We start from the raw sequence: 24,250 nt of genomic DNA on the forward strand, positions 1-24,250 counted from the left end.
TGCCGAAACCCGGGATTGGACCAGGGACCTTTAGATCTTCAGTCTAACGCTCTCCCAACTGAGCTATTTCGGCCATATCTATACAATTTCTGGGGGGTTTGACACTCTGCAAATGTCAAGTGTGACACCTGGAGGGATATATTATAATTTTTCATTTGACTGTTTTTTGAAGCATGATTTCTATTTGAAACGCCTTCCATTTTGCTGTACATATTTAATAACATTCATTAACTATTTGTGAATGAGTAGAAAAAGACAGCAATTTTGCCATTGAAGTTTTACATTTTCAGTTTGTCTCCATGCACCAGTATAATTCTGACCCTGTGCTTCTAGAATAGGTCATGGTCGCACATAAAACACAATTTGCATGCATAATGTTACATCAAGTTTTATTTTTTATGAGATGCAAACAATTGGAGCAAAAAAGAGACAAAAATTTAGAGAAAATATTTTATTGATTTTTAATGTTAAAAGTGAGACCATTTGTCCCAAAATGTGCTGAAACATGTCAGAATGACATGGGCATTTCACATTTTTTAAACTATGATTACCTACTTGTTACGTTTTTGTTTATTAAGTATCGTTATGGTCTATTGATGTATGAGGTGAAAACTATGAAAGTAGACTTACCAGCAAATCCGTTTCTAGATATATTTCATGACAGCACTGTAGAAGGTTGATTCCCTACCCTAATAGGGACAGAGAACACAAAGAGGTGAAATAGTCCCTCCTCATTGACTGTCCAAAGGATTTTTCTAGTGCCAAAAGAACAACAGACATATGCACAAAAAATCTGTTTGATGTTCCTAGAGTTCTTTTTTGAGAGGACAAATTCAGATTCACTCCAAAGACTCTCAGGAAATTTTTCAAAACAACATTACATGAAGATAAAGTTTCTTGAAATTAAATGTTCATGTCAGAAGTGGGATTTGAACCCACGCCTCCAGGGGAGACTGCGACCTGAACGCAGCGCCTTAGACCTCTCGGCCGTCCTGACTTCGATATGCAACTGGAACTTAACTTGTCACACCACCCCAAAAAAGTCAATAAATAACATTTTTTATATGCGTACTTTTCGTCTGCATTAATTTTTAAACCTCCATTTATTTTGTTTGGATATTAGAAATGTTAGATTTCTCACAAATGCGGTGATGCACCACATTTCTTCAGAAACTACTGTTTGGCCACACAGCAGGGCTTTGAAAGGAAGAGCCCTATTTGGGTTTTGCAATGCAGATTTTGCAGGAATACCTTGCAGATGAAATTTGCAGAGTACCAAAACAGCGGAAAATCTCCCAAAGTGACCACATTTTAGAAATTATTTTGCACAATGAGTTAATCAACACCTGCAATTACTATTGTCAGCCTATAGGTGTTTTCACTCTGAACCATCCAGCATTGCAAGTATGCCAGTTTAGTGCCCAGCTTTTGCTTGCAGAGACAAGCAACCCATACAGTTTTAAGTGGGCTCTACTCACTGGAGCAATGTCAAATATGTAGATGCTTTGTCTCACCATTAAAGTAGAAACCTCCTATATTTCAAATTAAAGATGACGGACCTGTGTGGAGCTTGTGTTTTTTGCCTTTTTGACTTTGTCCACAGCATATTTTTTAAGGACATTTGTCTCAGTAATGCCTCAGTGTTTCAAAGTCAAACAAGCTGACTATAATCATTCAGCTAGTGTCTGATAAGTGCTGTCTGTTTCAGCTATCAGGTTACCTTTTAATCCTCTTACAGCTAAGTCAATCTGAAATAAAACAAAATAGAGGAAAAATTACTAAAAAACATTCATGTGTTCAAAAGGAAAAAGTTACCGTTTCTCAAATTTTTAACATTTTGTTTTCTGTAGATAGTTAAGATTTTTAGGCCTTTTGATCATGATCAGTCCATGTGCTTTGTTTAATATCTCCTTAAAATGTAAACGGTGAAGTAAAAGCATTTTGCCGAAACCCGGGACCTTTAGATATTCAGTCTAACGCTCTCCCAACTGAGCTATTTCGGCCATTTGTATACATTTTCTGGGGGGTTTGACACTCTGCAAATGTCAAGTGTCACACCTGGAGGGATATATTATAATTTTTCATTTGACTGTTTTTTGAAGCATGATTTCTATTTGAAACGCCTTCCATTTTGCTGCACATATTTAATAACATTCATTAACTATTTGTGAATGAGTAGAAAAAGACAGCAATTTTGCCATTGAATTTTTACATTTTCAGTTTGTCTCCATGCACCAGTATAATTCTGACCCCGTGCTTCTAGAATAGGTCATGGTCGCACATAAAACACAATTTGCATGCATAATGTTACATCAAGTTTTATTTTTTATGAGATGCAAACAATTGGAGCAAAAAAGAGACAAAAATTTAGAGAAAATATTTTATTGATTGTTAATGTTAAAAGTGAGACCATTTGTCCCAAAATGTGCTGAAACATGTCAGAATGACATGGGCATTTCACATTTTTTAAAATATGATTAGCTACTTGTTACGTTTTTGTTTATTAAGTATCGTTATGGTCTATTGATGTATGAGGTGAAAACTATGAAAGTAGACTTACCAGCAAATCCGTTTCTAGATATATTTCATGACAGCACTGTAGAAGGTTGATTCCCTACCCTAATAGGGACAGAGAACACAAAGAGGTGAAATAGTCCCTCCTCATTGACTGTCCAAAGGATTTTTCTAGTGCCAAAAGAACAACAGACATATGCACAAAAAATCTGTTTGATGTTCCTAGAGTTCTTTTTTGAGAGGACAAATTCAGATTCACTCCAAAGACTCTCAGGAAATTTTTCAAAACCACATTACTAAGTTTTGTTTGACCTCATCTAATCAATAAATGAAGAAAAAAGTTTCTTGAAATTAAAAGTTCATGTCAGAGGTGGGATTTGAACCACTTGTAAACGGTGAAGAAAAAGCATTTTGCCGAAACCCGGGATTGGACCAAGGACCTTTAGATCTTCAGTCTAACGCTCTCCCAACTGAGCTATTTCAGCCATATCTATACATTTTCTGGGGGGTTTGACACTCTGCAAATGTCAAGTGTCACACCTGGAGGGATATATTATAATTTTTCATTTGACTGTGTTTTGAAGCATGATTTCTATTTGAAACACCTTCCATTTTGCTGTACATATTTAATAACATTCATTAACTATTTGTGAATGAGTAGAAAAAGACAGCAATTTTGCCATTGAATTTTTACATTTTCAGTTTGTCTCCATGCACCAGTATAATTCTGACCCTGTGCTTCTAGAATAGGTCATGGTCGCACATAAAACACAATTTGCATGCATAATGTTACATCAAGTTTTATTTTTTATGAGATGCAAACAATTGGAGCAAAAAAGAGACAAAAATTTAGAGAAAATATTTTATTGATTTTTAATGTTAAAAGTGAGACCATTTGTCCCAAAATGTGCTGAAACATGTCAGAATGACATGGGCATTTCACATTTTTTAAACTATGATTACCTACTTGTTACGTTTTTGTTTATTAAGTATCGTTATGGTCTATTGATGTATGAGGTGAAAACTATGAAAGTAGACTTACCAGCAAATCCGTTTCTAGATATATTTCATGACAGCACTGTAGAAGGTTGATTCCCTACCCTAATAGGGACAGAGAACACAAAGAGGTGAAATAGTCCCTCCTCATTGACTGTCCAAAGGATTTTTCTAGTGCCAAAAGAACAACAGACATATGCACAAAAAATCTGTTTGATGTTCCTACAGTTCTTTTTTGAGAGGACAAATTCAGATTCACTCCAAAGACTCTCAGGAAATTTTTCAAAACCACATTACTAAGTTTTGTTTGACCTCATCTAATCAATAAATGAAGAAAAAAGTTTCTTGAAATTAAAAGTTGATGTCAGAGGTGGGATTTGAACCACTTGTAAACGGTGAAGAAAAAGCATTTTGCCGAAACCCGGGATTGGACCAGGGACCTTTAGATCTTCAGTCTAACGCTCTCCCAACTGAGCTATTTCGGCCATATCTATACAATTTCTGGGGGGTTTGACACTCTGCAAATGTCAAGTGTGACACCTGGAGGGATATATTATAATTTTTCATTTGACTGTTTTTTGAAGCATGATTTCTATTTGAAACGCCTTCCATTTTGCTGTACATATTTAATAACATTCATTAACTATTTGTGAATGAGTAGAAAAAGACAGCAATTTTGCCATTGAAGTTTTACATTTTCAGTTTGTCTCCATGCACCAGTATAATTCTGACCCTGTGCTTCTAGAATAGGTCATGGTCGCACATAAAACACAATTTGCATGCATAATGTTACATCAAGTTTTATTTTTTATGAGATGCAAACAATTGGAGCAAAAAAGAGACAAAAATTTAGAGAAAATATTTTATTGATTTTTAATGTTAAAAGTGAGACCATTTGTCCCAAAATGTGCTGAAACATGTCAGAATGACATGGGCATTTCACATTTTTTAAACTATGATTACCTACTTGTTACGTTTTTGTTTATTAAGTATCGTTATGGTCTATTGATGTATGAGGTGAAAACTATGAAAGTAGACTTACCAGCAAATCCGTTTCTAGATATATTTCATGACAGCACTGTAGAAGGTTGATTCCCTACCCTAATATGGACAGAGAACACAAAGAGGTGAAATAGTCCCTCCTCATTGACTGTCCAAAGGATTTTTCTAGTGCCAAAAGAACAACAGACATATGCACAAAAAATCTGTTTGATGTTCCTAGAGTTCTTTTTTGAGAGGACAAATTCAGATTCACTCCAAAGACTCTCAGGAAATTTTTCAAAACCACATTACTAAGTTTTGTTTGACCTCATCTAATCAATAAATGAAGAAAAAAGTTTCTTGAAATTAAAAGTTGATGTCAGAGGTGGGATTTGAACCACTTGTAAACGGTGAAGAAAAAGCATTTTGCCGAAACCCGGGATTGGACCAAGGACCTTTAGATCTTCAGTCTAACGCTCTCCCAACTGAGCTATTTCAGCCATATCTATACATTTTCTGGGGGGTTTGACACTCTGCAAATGTCAAGTGTCACACCTGGAGGGATATATTATAATTTTTCATTTGACTGTTTTTTGAAGCATGATTTCTATTTGAAACACCTTCCATTTTGCTGTACATATTTAATAACATTCATTAACTATTTGTGAATGAGTAGAAAAAGACAGCAATTTTGCCATTGAATTTTTACATTTTCAGTTTGTCTCCATGCACCAGTATAATTCTGACCCTGTGCTTCTAGAATAGGTCATGGTCGCACATAAAACACAATTTGCATGCATAATGTTACATCAAGTTTTATTTTTTATGAGATGCAAACAATTGGAGCAAAAAAGAGACAAAAATTTAGAGAAAATATTTTATTGATTTTTAATGTTAAAAGTGAGACCATTTGTCCCAAAATGTGCTGAAACATGTCAGAATGACATGGGCATTTCACATTTTTTAAACTATGATTACCTACTTGTTACGTTTTTGTTTATTAAGTATCGTTATGGTCTATTGATGTATGAGGTGAAAACTATGAAAGTAGACTTACCAGCAAATCCGTTTCTAGATATATTTCATGACAGCACTGTAGAAGGTTGATTCCCTACCCTAATAGGGACAGAGAACACAAAGAGGTGAAATAGTCCCTCCTCATTGACTGTCCAAAGGATTTTTCTAGTGCCAAAAGAACAACAGACATATGCACAAAAAATCTGTTTGATGTTCCTACAGTTCTTTTTTGAGAGGACAAATTCAGATTCACTCCAAAGACTCTCAGGAAATTTTTCAAAACCACATTACTAAGTTTTGTTTGACCTCATCTAATCAATAAATGAAGAAAAAAGTTTCTTGAAATTAAAAGTTGATGTCAGAGGTGGGATTTGAACCACTTGTAAACGGTGAAGAAAAAGCATTTTGCCGAAACCCGGGATTGGACCAAGGACCTTTAGATCTTCAGTCTAACGCTCTCCCAACTGAGCTATTTCAGCCATATCTATACATTTTCTGGGGGGTTTGACACTCTGCAAATGTCAAGTGTCACACCTGGAGGGATATATTATAATTTTTCATTTGACTGTTTTTTGAAGCATGATTTCTATTTGAAACACCTTCCATTTTGCTGTACATATTTAATAACATTCATTAACTATTTGTGAATGAGTAGAAAAAGACAGCAATTTTGCCATTGAATTTTTACATTTTCAGTTTGTCTCCATGCACCAGTATAATTCTGACCCTGTGCTTCTAGAATAGGTCATGGTCGCACATAAAACACAATTTGCATGCATAATGTTACATCAAGTTTTATTTTTTATGAGATGCAAACAATTGGAGCAAAAAAGAGACAAAAATTTAGAGAAAATATTTTATTGATTTTTAATGTTAAAAGTGAGACCATTTGTCCCAAAATGTGCTGAAACATGTCAGAATGACATGGGCATTTCACATTTTTTAAACTATGATTACCTACTTGTTACGTTTTTGTTTATTAAGTATCGTTATGGTCTATTGATGTATGAGGTGAAAACTATGAAAGTAGACTTACCAGCAAATCCGTTTCTAGATATATTTCATGACAGCACTGTAGAAGGTTGATTCCCTACCCTAATAGGGACAGAGAACACAAAGAGGTGAAATAGTCCCTCCTCATTGACTGTCCAAAGGATTTTTCTAGTGCCAAAAGAACAACAGACATATGCACAAAAAATCTGTTTGATGTTCCTACAGTTCTTTTTTGAGAGGACAAATTCAGATTCACTCCAAAGACTCTCAGGAAATTTTTCAAAACCACATTACTAAGTTTTGTTTGACCTCATCTAATCAATAAATGAAGAAAAAAGTTTCTTGAAATTAAAAGTTGATGTCAGAGGTGGGATTTGAACCACTTGTAAACGGTGAAGAAAAAGCATTTTGCCGAAACCCGGGATTGGACCAGGGACCTTTAGATCTTCAGTCTAACGCTCTCCCAACTGAGCTATTTCGGCCATATCTATACAATTTCTGGGGGGTTTGACACTCTGCAAATGTCAAGTGTGACACCTGGAGGGATATATTATAATTTTTCATTTGACTGTTTTTTGAAGCATGATTTCTATTTGAAACGCCTTCCATTTTGCTGTACATATTTAATAACATTCATTAACTATTTGTGAATGAGTAGAAAAAGACAGCAATTTTGCCATTGAAGTTTTACATTTTCAGTTTGTCTCCATGCACCAGTATAATTCTGACCCTGTGCTTCTAGAATAGGTCATGGTCGCACATAAAACACAATTTACATGCATAATGTTACATCAAGTTTTATTTTTTATGAGATGCAAACAATTGGAGCAAAAAAGAGACAAAAATTTAGAGAAAATATTTTATTGATTTTTAATGTTAAAAGTGAGACCATTTGTCCCAAAATGTGCTGAAACATGTCAGAATGACATGGGCATTTCACATTTTTTAAACTATGATTACCTACTTGTTACGTTTTTGTTTATTAAGTATCGTTATGGTCTATTGATGTATGAGGTGAAAACTATGAAAGTAGACTTACCAGCAAATCCGTTTCTAGATATATTTCATGACAGCACTGTAGAAGGTTGATTCCCTACCCTAATAGGGACAGAGAACACAAAGAGGTGAAATAGTCCCTCCTCATTGACTGTCCAAAGGATTTTTCTAGTGCCAAAAGAACAACAGACATATGCACAAAAAATCTGTTTGATGTTCCTAGAGTTCTTTTTTGAGAGGACAAATTCAGATTCACTCCAAAGACTCTCAGGAAATTTTTCAAAACCACATTACTAAGTTTTGTTTGACCTCATCTAATCAATAAATGAAGAAAAAAGTTTCTTGAAATTAAATGTTGATGTCAGAAGTGGGATTTGAACCCACGCCTCCAGGGGAGACTGCGACCTGAACGCAGCGCCTTAGACCTCTCGGCCGTCCTGACTTCGATATGCAACTGGAACTTAACTTGTCACACCACCCCAAAAAAGTCAATAAATAACATTTTTTATATGCGTACTTTTCGTCTGCATTAATTTTTAAACCTCCATTTATTTTGTTTGGATATTAGAAATGTTAGATTTCTCACAAATGCGGTGATGCACCACATTTCTTCAGAAACTACTGTTTGGCCACACAGCAGGGCTTTGAAAGGAAGAGCCCTATTTGGGTTTTGCAATGCAGATTTTGCAGGAATACCTTGCAGATGAAATTTGCAGAGTACCAAAACAGCGGAAAATCTCCCAAAGTGGCCACATTTTAGAAATTATTTTGCACAATGTGTTAATCAACACCTGCAATTACTATTGTCAGCCTATAGGTGTTTTCACTCTGAACCATCCAGCATTGCAAGTATGCCAGTTTAGTGCCCAGCTTTTGCTTGCAGAGACAAGCAACCCATACAGTTTTAAGTGGGCTCTACTCACTGGAGCAATGTCAAATATGTAGATGCTTTGTCTCACCATTAAAGTAGAAACCTCCTATATTTCAAATTAAAGATGACGGACCTGTGTGGAGCTTGTGTTTTTTGCCTTTTTGACTTTGTCCACAGCATATTTTTTAAGGACATTTGTCTCAGTAATGCCTCAGTGTTTCAAAGTCAAACAAGCTGACTATAATCATTCAGCTAGTGTCTGATAAGTGCTGTCTGTTTCAGCTATCAGGTTACCTTTTAATCCTCTTACAGCTAAGTCAATCTGAAATAAAACAAAATAGAGGAAAAATTACTAAAAAACATTCATGTGTTCAAAAGGAAAAAGTTACCGTTTCTCAAATTTTTAACATTTTGTTTTCTGTAGATAGTTAAGATTTTTAGGCCTTTTGATCATGATCAGTCCATGTGCTTTGTTTAATATCTCCTTAAAATGTAAACGGTGAAGTAAAAGCATTTTGCCGAAACCCGGGACCTTTAGATGTTCAGTCTAACGCTCTCCCAACTGAGCTATTTCGGCCATTTGTATACATTTTCTGGGGGGTTTGACACTCTGCAAATGTCAAGTGTCACACCTGGAGGGATATATTATAATTTTTCATTTGACTGTTTTTTGAAGCATGATTTCTATTTGAAACGCCTTCCATTTTGCTGCACATATTTAATAACATTCATTAACTATTTGTGAATGAGTAGAAAAAGACAGCAATTTTGCCATTGAATTTTTACATTTTCAGTTTGTCTCCATGCACCAGTATAATTCTGACCCCGTGCTTCTAGAATAGGTCATGGTCGCACATAAAACACAATTTGCATGCATAATGTTACATCAAGTTTTATTTTTTATGAGATGCAAACAATTGGAGCAAAAAAGAAACAAAAATTTAGAGAAAATATTTTATTGATTGTTAATGTTAAAAGTGAGACCATTTGTCCCAAAATGTGCTGAAACATGTCAGAATGACATGGGCATTTCACATTTTTTAAAATATGATTAGCTCCTTGTTACGTTTTTGTTTATTAAGTATCGTTATGGTCTATTGATGTATGAGGTGAAAACTATGAAAGTAGACTTACCAGCAAATCCGTTTCTAGATATATTTCATGACAGCACTGTAGAAGGTTGATTCCCTACCCTAATAGGGACAGAGAACACAAAGAGGTGAAATAGTCCCTCCTCATTGACTGTCCAAAGGATTTTTCTAGTGCCAAAAGAACAACAGACATATGCACAAAAAATCTGTTTGATGTTCCTAGAGTTCTTTTTTGAGAGGACAAATTCAGATTCACTCCAAAGACTCTCAGGAAATTTTTCAAAACCACATTACTAAGTTTTGTTTGACCTCATCTAATCAATAAATGAAGAAAAAAGTTTCTTGAAATTAAAAGTTGATGTCAGAGGTGGGATTTGAACCACTTGTAAACGGTGAAGAAAAAGCATTTTGCCGAAACCCGGGATTGGACCAAGGACCTTTAGATCTTCAGTCTAACGCTCTCCCAACTGAGCTATTTCAGCCATATCTATACATTTTCTGGGGGGTTTGACACTGCAAATGTCAAGTGTCACACCTGGAGGGATATATTATAATTTTTCATTTGACTGTGTTTTGAAGCATGATTTCTATTTGAAACACCTTCCATTTTGCTGTACATATTTAATAACATTCATTAACTATTTGTGAATGAGTAGAAAAAGACAGCAATTTTGCCATTGAATTTTTACATTTTCAGTTTGTCTCCATGCACCAGTATAATTCTGACCCTGTGCTTCTAGAATAGGTCATGGTCGCACATAAAACACAATTTGCATGCATAATGTTACATCAAGTTTTATTTTTTATGAGATGCAAACAATTGGAGCAAAAAAGAGACAAAAATTTAGAGAAAATATTTTATTGATTTTTAATGTTAAAAGTGAGACCATTTGTCCCAAAATGTGCTGAAACATGTCAGAATGACATGGGCATTTCACATTTTTTAAACTATGATTACCTACTTGTTACGTTTTTGTTTATTAAGTATCGTTATGGTCTATTGATGTATGAGGTGAAAACTATGAAAGTAGACTTACCAGCAAATCCGTTTCTAGATATATTTCATGACAGCACTGTAGAAGGTTGATTCCCTACCCTAATAGGGACAGAGAACACAAAGAGGTGAAATAGTCCCTCCTCATTGACTGTCCAAAGGATTTTTCTAGTGCCAAAAGAACAACAGACATATGCACAAAAAATCTGTTTGATGTTCCTACAGTTCTTTTTTGAGAGGACAAATTCAGATTCACTCCAAAGACTCTCAGGAAATTTTTCAAAACCACATTACTAAGTTTTGTTTGACCTCATCTAATCAATAAATGAAGAAAAAAGTTTCTTGAAATTAAAAGTTGATGTCAGAGGTGGGATTTGAACCACTTGTAAACGGTGAAGAAAAAGCATTTTGCCGAAACCCGGGATTGGACCAAGGACCTTTAGATCTTCAGTCTAACGCTCTCCCAACTGAGCTATTTCAGCCATATCTATACATTTTCTGGGGGGTTTGACACTCTGCAAATGTCAAGTGTCACACCTGGAGGGATATATTATAATTTTTCATTTGACTGTTTTTTGAAGCATGATTTCTATTTGAAACACCTTCCATTTTGCTGTACATATTTAATAACATTCATTAACTATTTGTGAATGAGTAGAAAAAGACAGCAATTTTGCCATTGAATTTTTACATTTTCAGTTTGTCTCCATGCACCAGTATAATTCTGACCCTGTGCTTCTAGAATAGGTCATGGTCGCACATAAAACACAATTTGCATGCATAATGTTACATCAAGTTTTATTTTTTATGAGATGCAAACAATTGGAGCAAAAAAGAGACAAAAATTTAGAGAAAATATTTTATTGATTTTTAATGTTAAAAGTGAGACCATTTGTCCCAAAATGTGCTGAAACATGTCAGAATGACATGGGCATTTCACATTTTTTAAACTATGATTACCTACTTGTTACGTTTTTGTTTATTAAGTATCGTTATGGTCTATTGATGTATGAGGTGAAAACTATGAAAGTAGACTTACCAGCAAATCCGTTTCTAGATATATTTCATGACAGCACTGTAGAAGGTTGATTCCCTACCCTAATAGGGACAGAGAACACAAAGAGGTGAAATAGTCCCTCCTCATTGACTGTCCAAAGGATTTTTCTAGTGCCAAAAGAACAACAGACATATGCACAAAAAATCTGTTTGATGTTCCTACAGTTCTTTTTTGAGAGGACAAATTCAGATTCACTCCAAAGACTCTCAGGAAATTTTTCAAAACCACATTACTAAGTTTTGTTTGACCTCATCTAATCAATAAATGAAGAAAAAAGTTTCTTGAAATTAAAAGTTGATGTCAGAGGTGGGATTTGAACCACTTGTAAACGGTGAAGAAAAAGCATTTTGCCGAAACCCGGGACCTTTAGATCTTCAGTCTAACGCTCTCCCAACTGAGCTATTTCGGCCATATCTATACAATTTCTGGGGGGTTTGACACTCTGCAAATGTCAAGTGTGACACCTGGAGGGATATATTATAATTTTTCATTTGACTGTTTTTTGAAGCATGATTTCTATTTGAAACGCCTTCCATTTTGCTGTACATATTTAATAACATTCATTAACTATTTGTGAATGAGTAGAAAAAGACAGCAATTTTGCCATTGAAGTTTTACATTTTCAGTTTGTCTCCATGCACCAGTATAATTCTGACCCTGTGCTTCTAGAATAGGTCATGGTCGCACATAAAACACAATTTGCATGCATAATGTTACATCAAGTTTTATTTTTTATGAGATGCAAACAATTGGAGCAAAAAAGAGACAAAAATTTAGAGAAAATATTTTATTGATTTTTAATGTTAAAAGTGAGACCATTTGTCCCAAAATGTGCTGAAACATGTCAGAATGACATGGGCATTTCACATTTTTTAAACTATGATTACCTACTTGTTACGTTTTTGTTTATTAAGTATCGTTATGGTCTATTGATGTATGAGGTGATAACTATGAAAGTAGACTTACCAGCAAATCCGTTTCTAGATATATTTCATGACAGCACTGTAGAAGGTTGATTCCCTACCCTAATAGGGACAGAGAACACAAAGAGGTGAAATAGTCCCTCCTCATTGACTGTCCAAAGGATTTTTCTAGTGCCAAAAGAACAACAGACATATGCACAAAAAATCTGTTTGATGTTCCTAGAGTTCTTTTTTGAGAGGACAAATTCAGATTCACTCCAAAGACTCTCAGGAAATTTTTCAAAACAACATTACATGAAGATAAAGTTTCTTGAAATTAAATGTTGATGTCAGAGGTGGGATTTGAACCACTTGTAAACGGTGAAGAAAAAGCATTTTGCCGAAACCCGGGATTGGACCAAGGACCTTTAGATCTTCAGTCTAACGCTCTCCCAACTGAGCTATTTCAGCCATATCTATACATTTTCTGGGGGGTTTGACACTCTGCAAATGTCAAGTGTCACACCTGGAGGGATATATTATAATTTTTCATTTGACTGTTTTTTGAAGCATGATTTCTATTTGAAACACCTTCCATTTTGCTGTACATATTTAATAACATTCATTAACTATTTGTGAATGAGTAGAAAAAGACAGCAATTTTGCCATTGAATTTTTACATTTTCAGTTTGTCTCCATGCACCAGTATAATTCTGACCCTGTGCTTCTAGAATAGGTCATGGTCGCACATAAAACACAATTTGCATGCATAATGTTACATCAAGTTTTATTTTTTATGAGATGCAAACAATTGGAGCAAAAAAGAGACAAAAATTTAGAGAAAATATTTTATTGATTTTTAATGTTAAAAGTGAGACCATTTGTCCCAAAATGTGCTGAAACATGTCAGAATGACATGGGCATTTCACATTTTTTAAACTATGATTACCTACTTGTTACGTTTTTGTTTATTAAGTATCGTTATGGTCTATTGATGTATGAGGTGAAAACTATGAAAGTAGACTTACCAGCAAATCCGTTTCTAGATATATTTCATGACAGCACTGTAGAAGGTTGATTCCCTACCCTAATATGGACAGAGAACACAAAGAGGTGAAATAGTCCCTCCTCATTGACTGTCCAAAGGATTTTTCTAGTGCCAAAAGAACAACAGACATATGCACAAAAAATCTGTTTGATGTTCCTACAGTTCTTTTTTGAGAGGACAAATTCAGATTCACTCCAAAGACTCTCAGGAAATTTTTCAAAACCACATTACTAAGTTTTGTTTGACCTCATCTAATCAATAAATGAAGAAAAAAGTTTCTTGAAATTAAAAGTTGATGTCAGAGGTGGGATTTGAACCACTTGTAAACGGTGAAGAAAAAGCATTTTGCCGAAACCCGGGACCTTTAGATCTTCAGTCTAACGCTCTCCCAACTGAGCTATTTCGGCCATATCTATACAATTTCTGGGGGGTTTGACACTCTGCAAATGTCAAGTGTGACACCTGGAGGGATATATTATAATTTTTCATTTGACTGTTTTTTGAAGCATGATTTCTATTTGAAACGCCTTCCATTTTGCTGTACATATTTAATAACATTCATTAACTATTTGTGAATGAGTAGAAAAAGACAGCAATTTTGCCATTGAAGTTTTACATTTTCAGTTTGTCTCCATGCACCAGTATAATTCTGACCCTGTGCTTCTAGAATAGGTCATGGTCGCACATAAAACACAATTTGCATGCATAATGTTACATCAAGTTTTATTTTTTATGAGATGCAAACAATTGGAGCAAAAAAGAGACAAAAATTTAGAGAAAATATTTTATTGATTTTTAATGTTAAAAGTGAGACCATTTGTCCCAAAATGTGCTGAAACATGTCAGAATGACATGGGCATTTCACATTTTTTAAACTATGATTACCTACTTGTTACGTTTTTGTTTATTAAGTATCGTTATGGTCTATTGATGTATGAGGTGATAACTATGAAAGTAGACTTACCAGCAAATCCGTTTCTAGATATATTTCATGACAGCACTGTAGAAGGTTGATTCCCTACCCTAATAGGGACAGAGAACACAAAGAGGTGAAATAGTCCCTCCTCATTGACTGTCCAAAGGATTTTTCTAGTGCCAAAAGAACAACAGACATATGCACAAAAAATCTGTTTGATGTTCCTAGAGTTCTTTTTTGAGAGGACAAATTCAGATTCACTCCAAAGACTCTCAGGAAATTTTTCAAAACAACATTACATGAAGATAAAGTTTCTTGAAATTAAATGTTGATGTCAGAAGTGGGATTTGAACCCACGCCTCCAGGGGAGACTGCGACCTGAACGCAGCGCCTTAGACCTCTCGGCCGTCCTGACTTCGATATGCAACTGGAACTTAACTTGTCACACCACCCCAAAAAAGTCAATAAATAACATTTTTTATATGCGTACTTTTCGTCTGCATTAATTTTTAAACCTCCATTTATTTTGTTTGGATATTAGAAATGTTAGATTTCTCACAAATGCGGTGATGCACCACATTTCTTCAGAAACTACTGTTTGGCCACACAGCAGGGCGTTGAAAGGAAGAGCCCTATTTGGGTTTTGCAATGCAGATTTTGCAGGAATACCTTGCAGATGAAATTTGCAGAGTACCAAAACAGCGGAAAATCTCCCAAAGTGACCACATTTTAGAAATTATTTTGCACAATGAGTTAATCAACACCTGCAATTACTATTGTCAGCCTATAGGTGTTTTCACTCTGAACCATCCAGCATTGCAAGTATGCCAGTTTAGTGCCCAGCTTTTGCTTGCAGAGACAAGCAACCCATACAGTTTTAAGTGGGCTCTACTCACTGGAGCAATGTCAAATATGTAGATGCTTTGTCTCACCATTAAAGTAGAAACCTCCTATATTTCAAATTAAAGATGACGGACCTGTGTGGAGCTTGTGTTTTTTGCCTTTTTGACTTTGTCCACAGCATATTTTTTAAGGACATTTGTCTCAGTAATGCCTCAGTGTTTCAAAGTCAAACAAGCTGACTATAATCATTCAGCTAGTGTCTGATAAGTGCTGTCTGTTTCAGCTATCAGGTTACCTTTTAATCCTCTTACAGCTAAGTCAATCTGAAATAAAACAAAATAGAGGAAAAATTACTAAAAAACATTCATGTGTTCAAAAGGAAAAAGTTACCGTTTCTCAAATTTTTAACATTTTGTTTTCTGTAGATAGTTAAGATTTTTAGGCCTTTTGATCATGATCAGTCCATGTGCTTTGTTTAATATCTCCTTAAAATGTAAATGGTGAAGAAAAAGCATTTTGCCGAAACCCGGGACCTTTAGATCTTCAGTCTAACGCTCTCCCAACTGAGCTATTTCGGCCATATCTATACATTTTCTGGGGGGTTTGACACTCTGCAAATGTCAAGTGTCACACCTGGAGGGATATATTATAATTTTTCATTTGACTGTTTTTTGAAGCATGATTTCTATTTGAAACGCCTTCCATTTTGCTGTACATATTTAATAACATTCATTAACTATTTGTGAATGAGTAGAAAAAGACAGCAATTTTGCCATTGAATTTTTACATTTTCAGTTTGTCTCCATGCACCAGTATAATTCTGACCCTGTGCTTCTAGAATAGGTCATGGTCGCACATAAAACACAATTTGCATGCATAATGTTACATCAAGTTTTATTTTTTATGAGATGCAAACAATTGGAGCAAAAAAGAGACAAAAATTTAGAGAAAATATTTTATTGATTGTTAATGTTAAAAGTGAGACCATTTGTCCCAAAATGTGCTGAAACATGTCAGAAGGACATGGGCATTTCACATTTTTTAAACTATGATTACCTACTTGTTAAGTTTTTGTTTATTAAGTATCGTTATGGTCTATTGATGTATGAGGTGAAAACTATGAAAGTAGACTTACCAGCAAATCCTTTTCTAGATATATTTCATGACAGCACTGTAGAAGGTTGATTCCCTATCCTAATAGGGACAGAGAACACAAAGAGGTGAAATAGTCCCTCCTCATTGACTGTCCAAAGGATTTTTCTAAAGAACAACAGACATATGCACAAAAAATCTGTTTGATGTTCCTAGAGTTCTTTTTTGAGAGGACAAATTCAGATTCACTCCAAAGACTCTCAGGAAATTTTTCAAAACCACATTACTAAGTTTTGTTTGACCTCATCTAATCAATAGATGAAGATAAAGTTTCTTGAAATTAAATGTTGATGTCAGAAGTGGGATTTGAAACCACGCCTCCAGGAGAGACTGCGACCTGAACGCAGCGCCTTAGACCGCTCGGCCATCCTGACTTCGATATGCAATTGGAACTTAACTCCTTCCATGCTAGTCAGCAGAAATGTTACCATTCCTTGTGATTAAGAACTTGTCACACCACCCCAAAAAAGTCAATAAATAACATTTTTTATATGCGTACTTTTCGTCTGCATTAATTTTTAAACCTCCATTTATTTTGTTTGGATATTAGAAATGTTAGATTTCTCACAAATGCGGTGATGCACCACATTTCTTCAGAAACTACTGTTTGGCCACACAGCAGGGCTTTGAAAGGAAGAGCCCTATTTGGGTTTTGCAATGCAGATTTTGCAGGAATACCTTGCAGATGAAATTTGCAGAGTACCAAAACAGCAGAAAACCTCCCAAAGTGACCACATTTTAGAAATTATTTTGCACAATGAGTTAATCAACACCTGCAATTACTATTGTCAGCCTATAGGTGTTTTTACTCTGAACCATCCAGCATTGCAAGTATGCCAGTTTAGTGCCCAGCTTTTGCTTGCAGAGACAAGTAACCCATACAGTTTTAAGTGGGCTCTACTCACTGGAGCAATGTCAAATATGTAGATGCTTTGTTTCACCATTAAAGTAGAAACCTCCTATATTTCAAATTAAAGATGACGGACCTGTGTGGAGCTTGTGTTTTTTGCCTTTTTGACTTTGTCCACAGCATATTTTTTAAGGACATTTGTCTCAGTAATGCCTCAGTGTTTCAAAGTCAAACAAGCTGACTATAATCATTCAGCTAGTGTCTGATAAGTGCTGTCTGTTTCAGCTATCAGGTTACCTTTTAATCCTCTTACAGCTAAGTCAATCTGAAATAAAACAAAATAGAGGAAAAATTACTAAAAAACATTCATGTGTTCAAAAGGAAAAAGTTACCGTTTCTCAAATTTTTAACATTTTGTTTTCTGTAGATAGTTAAGATTTTTAGGCCTTTTGATCATGATCAGTCCATGTGCTTTGTTTAATATCTCCTTAAAATGTAAACGGTGAAGTAAAAGCATTTTGCCGAAACCCGGGACCTTTAGATATTCAGTCTAACGCTCTCCCAACTGAGCTATTTCGGCCATTTGTATACATTTTCTGGGGGGTTTGACACTCTGCAAATGTCAAGTGTCACACCTGGAGGGATATATTATAATTTTTCATTTGACTGTTTTTTGAAGCATGATTTCTATTTGAAACGCCTTCCATTTTGCTGTACATATTTAATAACATTCATTAACTATTTGTGAATGAGTAGAAAAAGACAGCAATTTTGCCATTGAATTTTTACATTTTCAGTTTGTCTCCATGCACCAGTATAATTCTGACCCTGTGCTTCTAGAATAGGTCATGGTCGCACATAAAACACAATTTGCATGCATAATGTTACATCAAGTTTTATTTTTTATGAGATGCAAACAATTGGAGCAAAAAAGAGACAAAAATTTAGAGAAAATATTATATTGATTGTTAATGTTAAAAGTGAGACCATTTGTCCCAAAATGTGCTGAAACATGTCAGAATGACATGGGCATTTCACATTTTTTAAACTATGATTACCTACTTGTTAAATTTTTGTTTATTAAGTATCGTTATGGTCTATTGATGTATGAGGTGAAAACTATGAAAGTAGACTTACCAGCAAATCCGTTTCTAGATATATTTCATGACAGCACTGTAGAAGGTTGATACCCTACCCTAATAGGGACAGAGAACACAAAGAGGTGAAATAGTCCCTCCTCATTGACTGTCCAAAGGATTTTTCTAGTGCCAAAAGAACAACAGACATATGAACAAAAAATCTGTTTGATGTTCCTAGAGTTCTTTTTTGAGAGGACAAATTAAGATTCACTCCAAAGACTCTCAGGAAATTTTTCAAAACCACATTACTAAGTTTTGTTTGACCTCATCTAATCAATAAATGAAGATAAAGTTTCTTGAAATTAAATGTTGATGTCAGAAGTGGGATTTGAAAGGAAGACTGCGACCTGAAGGCAGCGCCTTAGACCGCTCAGCCATCCTGACTTTGATATGCAATTGGAACTTAACTCCTTCCATGCTAGTCAGCAGAAATGTTACCATTCCTTGTGATTAAAAACTTGTCACACCACCCCAAAAAGTCAATAAATAACATTTTTTATATGCGTACTTTTCGTCTGCATTAATTTTTAAACCTCCATTTATTTTGTTTGGATATTAGAAATGTTAGATTTCTCACAAATGCGGTGATGCACCACATTTCTTCAGAAACTACTGTTTGGCCACACAGCAGGGCTTTGAAAGGAAGAGCCCTATTTGGGTTTTGCAATGCAGATTTTGCAGGAATACCTTGCAGATGAAATTTGCAGAGTACCAAAACAGCGGAAAATCTCCCAAAGTGACCACATTTTAGAAATTATTTTGCACAATGAGTTAATCAACACCTGCAATTACTATTGTCAGCCTATAGGTGTTTTCACTCTGAACCATCCAGCATTGGAAGTATGCCAGTTTAGTGCCCAGCTTTTGCTTGCAGAGACAAGCAACCCACACAGTTTTAAGTGGGCTCTACTCACTGGAGCAATGTCAAATATGTAGATGCTTTGTCTCACCATTAAAGTAGAAACCTCCTATATTTCAAATTAAAGATGACGGACCTGTGTGGAGCTTGTGTTTTTTGCCTTTTTGACTTTGTCCACAGCATATTTTTTAAGGACATTTGTCTCAGTAATGCCTCAGTGTTTCAAAGTCAAACAAGCTGACTATAATCATTCAGCTAGTGTCTGATAAGTGCTGTCTGTTTCAGCTATCAGGTTACCTTTTAATCCTCTTACAGCTAAGTCAATCTGAAATAAAACAAAATAGAGGAAAAATTACTAAAAAACATTCATGTGTTCAAAAGGAAAGTTACCGTTTCTCAAATTTTTAACATTTTGTTTTCTGTAGATAGTTAAGATTTTTAGGCCTTTTGATCATGATCAGTCCATGTGCTTTGTTTAATATCTCCTTAAAATGTAAACGATGAAGAAAAAGCATTTTGCCGAAACCCGGGACCTTTAGATCTTCAGTCTAACGCTCTCCCAACTGAGCTATTTCAGCCATATCTATACATTTTTTGGGGGGTTTGACACTCTGCAAATGTCAAGTGTCACACCTGGAGGGATATATTATAATTTTTCATTTGACTGTTTTTTGAAGCATGATTTCTATTTGAAACGCCTTCCATTTTGTTGTACATATTTAATAACATTCATTAACTATTTGTGAATGAGTAGAAAAAGACAGCAATTTTGCCATTGAATTTTTACATTTTCAGTTTGTCTCCATGCACCAGTATAATTCTGACCCTGTGCTTCTAGAATAGGTCATGGTCGCACATAAAACACAATTTGCATGCATAATGTTACATCAAGTTTTATTTTTTATGAGATGCAAACAATTGGAGCAAAAAAGAGACAAAAATTTAGAGAAAATATTTTATTGATTGTTAATGTTAAAAGTGAGACCATTTGTCCCAAAATGTGCTGAAACATGTCAGAAGGACATGGGCATTTCACATTTTTTAAACTATGATTACCTACTTGTTAAGTTTTTGTTTATTAAGTATCGTTATGGTCTATTGATGTATGAGGTGAAAACTATGAAAGTAGACTTACCAGCAAATCCGTTTCTAGATATATTTCATGACAGCACTGTAGAAGGTTGATACCCAACCCTAATAGGGACAGAGAGCACAAAGAGGTGAAATAGTCCCTCCTCATTGACTGTCCAAAGGATTTTTCTAGTGCCAAAAGAACAACAGACATATGCACAAAAAAATCTGTTTGATGTTTTTTGAGAGGACAAATTCAGATTCACTCCAAAGACTCTCAGGAAATTTTTCAAAACCACATTACTAAGTTTTGTTTGACCTCATCTAATCAATAAATGAAGATAAAGTTTCTTGAAATGAAATGTTGATGTCAGAAGTGGGATTTGAACCCACGCCTCCAGGGGAGACTGCTACCTGAACGCAGCACCTTAGACCGCTCGGCCATCCTGACTTCGATATGCAATTGGCATTTAACTCCTTCCATGCTAGTCAGCAGAAATGTTACCATTCCTTGTGATTAAAAACTTGTCACACCACCCCAAAAAAGTCAATAAATAACATTTTTTATATGCGTACTTTTCGTCTGCATTAATTTTTAAACCTCCATTTATTTTGTTTGGATATTAGAAATGTTAGATTTCTCACAAATGCGGTGATGCACCACATTTCTTCAGAAACTACTGTTTGGCCACACAGCAGGGCTTTGAAAGGAAGAGCCCTATTTGGGTTTTGCAATGCAGATTTTGCAGGAATACCTTGCAGATGAAATTTGCAGAGTACCAAAACAGCAGAAAACCTCCCAAAGTGACCACATTTTAGAAATTATTTTGCACAATGAGTTAATCAACACCTGCAATTACTATTGTCAGCCTATAGGTGTTTTCACTCTGAACCATCCAGCATTGCAAGTATGCCAGTTTAGTGCCCAGCTTTTGCTTGCAGAGACAAGCAACCCATACATTTTTAAGTGGGCTCTACTCACTGGAGCAATGTCAAATATGTAGATGCTTTGTCTCACCATTAAAGTAGAAACCTCCTATATTTAAAATTTAAGATGACGGACCTGTGTGGAGCTTGTGTTTTTTGCCTTTTTGACTTTGTCCACAGCATATTTTTTAAGGACATTTGTCTCAGTAATGCCTCAGTGTTTCAAAGTCAAACAAGCTGACTATAATCATTCAGCTAGTGTCTGATAAGTGCTGTCTGTTTCAGCTATCAGGTTACCTTTTAATCCTCTTACAGCTAAGTCAATCTGAAATAAAACAAAATAGAGGAAAAATTACTAAAAAACATTCATGTGTTCAAAAGGAAAGTTACCGTTTCTCAAATTTTTAACATTTTGTTTTCTGTAGATAGTTAAGATTTTTAGGCCTTTTGATCATGATCAGTCCATGTGCTTTGTTTAATATCTCCTTAAAATGTAAACGGTGAAGAAAAAGCATTTTGCCGAAACCCGGGACCTTTAGATCTTCAGTCTAACGCTCTCCCAACTGAGCTATTTCAGCCATATCTATACATTTTCTGGGGGGTTTGACACTCTGCAAATGTCAAGTGTCACACCTGGAGGGATATATTATAATTTTTCATTTGACTGTTTTTTGAAGCATGATTTCTATTTGAAACGCCTTCCATTTTGCTGTACATATTTAATAACATTCATTAACTATTTGTGAATGAGTAGAAAAAGACAGCAATTTTGCCATTGAATTTTTACATTTTCAGTTTGTCTCCATGCACCAGTATAATTCTGACCCTGTGCTTCTAGAATAGGTCATGGTCGCACATAAAACACAATTTGCATGCATAATGTTACATCAAGTTTTATTTTTTATGAGATGCAAACAATTGGAGCAAAGAAGAGACAAAAATTTAGAGAAAATATTTTATTGATTGTTAAAAGTGAGACCATTTGTCCCAAAATGTGATGAAACATGTCAGAAGGACATGGGCATTTCACATTTTTTAAACTATGATTACCTACTTGTTAAGTTTTTGTTAATTAAGTATCGTTATGGTCTATTGATGTATGAGGTGAAAACTATGAAAGTAGACTTACCAGCAAATCCGTTTCTAGATATATTTCATGACAGCACTGTAGAAGGTTGATTCCCTACCCTAATAGGGACAGAGAACACAAAGAGGTGAAATTAGTCCCTCCTCATTGACTGTCCAAAGGATTTTTCTAGTGCCAAAAGAACAACAGACATATGCACAAAAAATCTGTTTGATGTTCTTTTTTGAGAGGACAAATTCAGATTGACTCCAAAGACTCCCAGGAAATTTTTCAAAACCACATTACTAAGTTTTGTTTGACCTCATCTCATCAATAAATGAAGATAAAGTTTCTTGAAATTAAATGTTGATGTCAGAAGTGGGATTTGAACACACGCCTCCAGGGGAGACTGCGACCTGAACGCAGCGCCTTAGACCGCTCTGCCATCCTAACTTCAATATGCTAGTCCTTCCATGCTAGTCAGCAGAAATGTTACCATTCCTTGTGATTAAAAACTTGTCACACCACCCCAAAAAATTCAATAAATAACATTTTTTATATGTGTACTTTTCGTCTGCATTAATTTTTAAACCTCCATTTATTTTGTTTGGATATTAGAAATGTTAGATTTCTCACAAATGCGGTGATGCACCACATTTCTTCAGAAACTACTGTTTGGCCACTCAGCAGGGCTTTGAAAGGAAGAGCCCTATTTGGGTTTTGCAATGCAGATTTTGCAGGAATACCTTGCAGATGAAATTTGCAGAGTACCAAAACAGCAGAAAACCTCCCAAAGTGACCACATTTTAGAAATTATTTTGCACAATGAGTTAATCAACACCTGCAATTACTATTGTCAGCCTATAGGTGTTTTCACTCTGAACCATCCAGCATTGCAAGTATGCCAGTTTAGTGCCCAGCTTTTGCTTGCAGAGACAAGCAACCCATACATTTTTAAGTGGGCTCTACTCACTGGAGCAATGTCAAATATGTAGATGCTTTGTCTCACCATAAAAGTAGAAACCTCCTATATTTCAAATTAAAGATGACGGACCTGTGTGGAGCTTGTGTTTTTTGCCTTTTTGACTTTGTCCACAGCATATTTTTTAAGGACATTTGTCTCAGTAATGCCTCAGTGTTTCAAAGTCAAACAAGCTGACTATAATCATTCAGCTAGTGTCTGATAAGTGCTGTCTGTTTCAGCTATCAGGTTACCTTTTAATCCTCTTACAGCTAAGTCAATCTGAAATAAAACAAAATAGAGGAAAAATTACTAAAAAACATTCATGTGTTCAATAGGAAAAAGTTACCGTTTCTCAAATTTTTAACATTTTGTTTTCTGTAGATAGTTAAGATTTTTAGGCTTTTTGATCATGATCAGTCCATTTGCTTTGTTTAATATCTCCTTAAAATGTAAACGGTGAAGAAAAAGCATTTTGCCGAAAACCGGGATTGGACCAAGGACCTTTAGATCTTCAGTCTAACGCTCTCCCAACTGAGCTATTTCGGCCATATCTATACATTTGCTGGGGGGTTTGACACTCTGCAAATGTCAAGTGTCACACCTGGAGGGATATATTATAATTTTTCATTTGACTGTTTTTTGAAGCATGATTTCTATTTGAAACGCCTTCCATTTTGCTGTACATATTTAATAACATTCATTAACTATTTGTGAATGAGTAGAAAAAGACAGCAATTTTGCCATTGAATTTTTACATTTTCAGTTTGTCTCCATGCACCAGTATAATTCTGACCCTGTGCTTCTAAAATAGGTCATGGTCGCACATAAAACACAATTTGCATGCATAATGTTACATCAAGTTTTATTTTTTAGGAGATGCAAACAATTGGAGCAAAATAGAGACAAAAATTTAGAGAAAATATTTTATTGATTGTTAATGTTAAAAGTGAGACCATTTGTCCCAAAATGTGCTGAAACATGTCAGAATGACATGGGCATTTCA

General features: G+C 35.1%; 3 non-coding genes across 3 annotated transcripts; all 3 read right to left on the minus strand.

Annotated features, from left to right (window-relative positions):
* TRNAF-GAA (transfer RNA phenylalanine (anticodon GAA)) lies at nt 1-73 on the minus strand. The gene has a single exon. It is a non-coding gene; the product is annotated as a tRNA-Phe (tRNA).
* Nucleotides 74-3,922: 3,849 nt separating this feature from the next.
* On the minus strand, nt 3,923-3,995 carry TRNAF-GAA (transfer RNA phenylalanine (anticodon GAA)). The gene has a single exon. It is a non-coding gene; the product is annotated as a tRNA-Phe (tRNA).
* A 2,915-nt stretch (nt 3,996-6,910) lies between these two features.
* TRNAF-GAA (transfer RNA phenylalanine (anticodon GAA)) lies at nt 6,911-6,983 on the minus strand. Its single transcript has one exon. It is a non-coding gene; the product is annotated as a tRNA-Phe (tRNA).
* Nucleotides 6,984-24,250: the final 17,267 nt, after the last annotated feature.

This window comes from Dendrobates tinctorius, unplaced genomic scaffold (assembly GCF_039654945.1).
Source record: "Dendrobates tinctorius isolate UK_male_01 unplaced genomic scaffold, ASM3965494v1 ptg000184l, whole genome shotgun sequence".
NCBI classification, from domain to species: Eukaryota; Metazoa; Chordata; class Amphibia; order Anura; family Dendrobatidae; genus Dendrobates; species Dendrobates tinctorius.